Raw genomic sequence first — 5,257 nt, 5'->3', positions numbered from 1 at the left:
TGTTGTACTTAGACAGTCAGATGCTTTACTAATTTCAGTGCTATGAGCTAACTTTTATCTAATCCCTGCTTCTCTCAAGGGATAACTTTTAAAAATGCTCTGTTCTCATATTTGGCTTTCCCTTTTCCTCTGTGATGTGAACTGCAGAAAATAGTTTTACTTCACCATGATCATAAATTGAAGAATAAACAAACAGTTATTGACCAGCCCAGAAAGAGTCACTTCTTGGTCACCTGTGTGTGTGACCTAAACTCATTCCAGCAGTATCAGAGAGCAAACAGCATAAACACTGAATGTCACTGTTTGCTGTGCCAATAATAGCTCCAGGATGTGCCATTCTTCCAATGGTTTAGAAAACATTTCAATGCACTGAAATTTTCATAACCCTCTGGCTCTTCTGACTAAACTGAAAAGCTCTAAAAATTTATGAGAGACAGAGAGAAAGAATGGGGTGAGGTTGAGAGTCAAAGAGTCCCTAATCTCTTTGAGAAGAATAAAGTAATTATGCAGAAAATTCTACTCCAGTACAATATGAGTTCCCTAGCTATCTTTAAAATAGAATGTTTCTCCTGTCCAGAAAATTCTGAAAGGCCAAGAATGAGGATTAAACAGCTAGTAATTGGGAAATTTGACCACTTTGTAAGGGTTGAAAAATTAGAGAAACAGAATTGAGAACTTTAGAAATATTTCATATTTCTAATCAAATACCTAAAATGAGAACTAAGGTAAAGTGATCAAACCTTAGTAAATATATAACAAGGGAGTATCACTTACTGATTTCATTAAAGAATAGGAGGGAGGAGTTACTCTTCTGATGCCCAATTACTCACTGTGTGCCTATGTATGACATCAAATGATCTAATCCATGACTCAGTTTCTCCATGAATAAATTGCCACTCAGTTTCTAATCCTTTTACCTGAGGAACTCTAAATATAGAGTCAGAGCTTAGGCTAAGATGTGGCCCATGAGGCACTCCTCTTGTGTGTAAATTTAAGAAAATGTCCAAAATCTCAGTTATTAAGATATATATTATGTTAATGCAATATTTTTAAATAAAATTAATGCAAACAAAAATCTATGATGAAAATAAATGTCAAAACTTTCAATAAAAACAGGATCAATTTAGCTGATATTTTCCTTTTGCCTCAGGCTCACATATAGCTCAGCATGGCCTTGTTACAGAGCCCTAAAAGTCACATAATTTGAATTCCACCCACACATCACACATGATAGTTGTGGCAGATAACAAATCAATGCTTACATTGTCCTAGGTACCCCCATGCAATTCTGAAACATTCTTTTATATATATGGATCATATTATTCATTTAAGCAACAACTTCAGGACTTTGCACTAGTCAAAATTCTGATAGCCAACTTTAACAGACATAGTTATAGACATACATATAGATATATCTATAGATGGAACTATCAATCCCAAATATACTGAAATTAATTTTTTTTCATCACACACTGGCATTCTGATCCCTCTTCCCTCCCTTCCTATCCTCAGTCACCTGATCAGCAGAGATGGTTTTACTGTACTTTCGCAGATAAGTGTACGATGAACACAGAACATAGGAACTCAACAACTTACACAGAGAAATCTTGTGAAGAACATAGAGTCCACACATCTTCCCAACAGCTCTATCATTTGGCTCAAAGAATTGGGAGGAGAGTTTTTTCTTCCACCAAAGAATTTGTTCCTCTTTAATCACAATAGCTTTTATATATCGCATATGAAACAGGGTCTGTTATTCAATTTAGAAGCAAAGATGGGACCCAAATGAGTCAAATGCCCACTGCAATAGCCCTGTGGCCCACAGATTGGGATTCAGAGGTATGTTGTTTTTTTAATAACTCTCTTTTATTCTAATTATGAAAGTAATATATGTTCATTGTTGATCAGTAAATGAAAGAAGAAAGTAAAAGCCTCCTATGATGGGATTATAAAATGGTGTAGCTGCTTTGGAAAACAGTCCGGCAGGTCCTTAAAATGTCAGTTATAGAGTTACCATATGACCAAGAAATTCCATTTCTAAGTATATATTGAAAAGATATGAAAACATATGTCCACACAAAAACTTGTAAACAAATTTTCATAGCAGTATTATTCTTACTAGTCAAAAGATGGAAACAACCCAAATGTCCATCAACGGATGAATGGGTAAAATAAATATGGTATATGCATATAAGGTAACATGTTTTGGCAATAAAAGTACCAATATATGCTGCAACCTGGATGAATCTTGATACAAGCCAGACACACACACACACACACACACACACACACACACACATGCATATTATATGAAATGTCTTGAAGAGGCAAATCCATCCAGCCAGAAAGTAGATTAGTGATTGTTAAGGGCTGGGGGGAGCAGGAAGAAGAAATAGGGAGTGACTGTTAATGGGTACAAAGTTTCTCTTGGGGTAATGAAAGTGTCCTAAAATTAGACAGCAGTGGTAATTGCAGAACTTAGTGAATACACTAAAATCTACTGAATTATACACTTCCACAGGGAGAATTTTATGGTTTTTAAGTTGTATCTCAGTTCTTTCTTTAAAAGCTACCCATAAACCCAAGACATAAAAATAAGTAGTTAATATTGTCAATGTTGCAAATTACCTCCTAATGGGTATCTGCCAGTCAATCCACTCAAAAATGGTTCCATCTATGGTTAATGCAGCTACAACATGAATGCCTCTAAACTTTGTTGTCTGTATGCAGAATCATTTGCTTTGTGCTTAGCATTCACGCTGAGGTAGACAATGCTTCAAGAACATTTCTTCCAAGCTTCCCCCCAAGCCCTAAAGTGAAACTGCATTTCCTGCTCTCCTATAAATATTCATTAGTAAGTCTATTGGTTAATCAGTAATTATTATAGCTTCCCTGGAAGAACAACAGGTTTTCTGAGTTCACAGGCATGTGTGTGTGTGTGTGTGTGTGTGTGTGTGTGTGTGTGTACATATATAATATATAACTGAGAGACAATTTTTTATATATTTAATTTAAAGCTCTGATTTTAAAAGATATATAAAACAATATTAGCAAGAGCGTAAGTCCACCACCCTCATAAAATTGCTTTTATTTCTGCACATATGCAAATTGCCTTCTATATGCTTAGAGAATTTTTTATTGTTGAAATGTGAATCCTATCTAAGAAAAAGGGAATATGCTAGTTGACTGCCCTGCCCTCAAAGATGGTGGCGCCCACAGCCAATAAGGAGGGAATATGTTAATTGACTGCCACAACTTCAAAGGTGGTGGTGCCCACAGCCACAAGATGGCAGCACCCAGTCCCCTCAGCCCCCTCAGTCCCCTCAGCAGGCTCTCAGGCAAGGCTGGGCCTGCCCCCAGATGGCCTGGCTGCTCTGTGCACCTGCTTCCAGAATCCCCCACACCCCTCAACTCCCAGGGGCCCAGGGCCAGCCTGACCAAGGCACAGGCAAGCCTCATATGGTGGTTGCACAGCCTCCCAGGGCTGCCCGAGGCTTAAATAATGAGGACTGGAACACGACTTGCTCTGGAAGCAGCAGAGGTGTGATGGGGTGTCGCCTTCCCCTGATCGCTGGGTTGCCTCCCACTTCTGAGGGTTCCCGAACTGTAAGAGGGGGCAGGCCGGGTTGAGGGATCCCTTCTCCAGTGCATGAATTTTCATGCACCAGGCCTCCAGTATAATAATAATAATACACATTCTATTTATACTGAATAAACAGTTTCCATGTATCTTTAGAATTAATATCATTTGTGTGGTTTCATAACATACCCTTGTGCAAAGTAAAAATGAATATAAGCATTTCTCTAATATTAAATATTACAGGTAAAGTTATACTGAACAGCTTTAATGTAGAAATATAGATTGAATATGGAAATATTAGAATAAATTAATATGCATGTATAAAATATTTAATATTGGATACTTCACTGAAATAAATTTCTGCATGGGAAATTATGCTCTCTTATTGCAAATTACCATATTACCTCCCAAAAGTTAATCAATTTATAGAGCCACTAAATATTGCTAATACTTACAATATTTTAAATTATTTTAGTTGGCATATTTTAGTTTTTTATTTTAAACTAGAGGTCCAGTGCACTGGGCAAGAGGGTCTCTCAGCCTAGCCTGCACCCTCTCACAGTCCAGGACCCCTCGGTGAATGTCCGCCTGTTGGCTTAGGCCTGATCCCCCCGGGGGCAGTTCCTACTTTGAGTGTCTACCCCCTGATGGTCAGTGCACATCATAGTGAGCAGTCGTTCTGGTTGTTCTACCATAATGGTTGCTTAGGCTTTTATTATATAGACTAGAGGCACTGTGCATGAAATTTGTGCATGGGGGATGGGGTCCCTCGGCACAGCCTGCACCCTCTCGCAATCCAGGACTGCTAGCTCCTAACTGTTTGCCTGCCTGCCTGATTGTCCCTAACCATTCTGCCTGCCTGATCACCCCTAACCCCTCTTCCTTCCTGCCTGATCACCCCTAACCACTTGTCTGACTGCCTGATCGCCCCTAACCCCTCTGCTTGCCTGCCGGATCACCCCTAAGCACTCTGCCTGCCTGATCACATCTAAATTCTTGCCTGCCTGCCTGATCACCCCTAACCACCTCTGCCTCGGCCCCCAACACCGCAGCTTCATCAGGAAGGTCATCCAGAAAGACATCTGTAACGACATGCAGAAGATCATTCAGCTGTCTGGTCTAATTAGCATATTATGTTTTTTATTATGATAGATATTCCTGCAACAATGAGCTTTTAGAAGTTCACTTTCTATTCATTTTCCCTTAATTATTCATTCAATATTTATTATATACCTATTATGAGTGAAATACAAGAAAATGTCCTTGTCCTCATGGAGCTTCCAGACTCAACAAAATGCATTAATATCCTCTTTTCATTTATCTTTTAAAGTTTGGCTGTCTTCTTTAGAAATACGAATATAAAAATATTGTATATATCAGCCCCTATGGGGTTTTTGAATGGCATAGAAATTTTAAATGTGTATATTCTTAAAACTATCAATCTTTTTCTTTAAAAATGAAGTTATCCTTACATATATTGAAAAAAATGTTCTAATCTTTGTCAACTTTTATTATAATTTGATTAGATGTTTATACTATTCTATATATATTTATTTTGAAACATGATGAAGCAAGGCTTCATCTTAACTGAAACACTGTCCTATTTCTAAAATACCCCATATAAAACAATATTTCCTTAACCTCCTTAAACATTCATGCTCACACACTCACACACAC

This window comes from Pipistrellus kuhlii, unplaced genomic scaffold, assembly GCF_014108245.1.
Source record: "Pipistrellus kuhlii isolate mPipKuh1 unplaced genomic scaffold, mPipKuh1.p scaffold_m20_p_12, whole genome shotgun sequence".
NCBI classification, from domain to species: domain Eukaryota; kingdom Metazoa; phylum Chordata; class Mammalia; order Chiroptera; family Vespertilionidae; genus Pipistrellus; species Pipistrellus kuhlii.
This window is presented reverse-complemented; position numbering follows the sequence as displayed.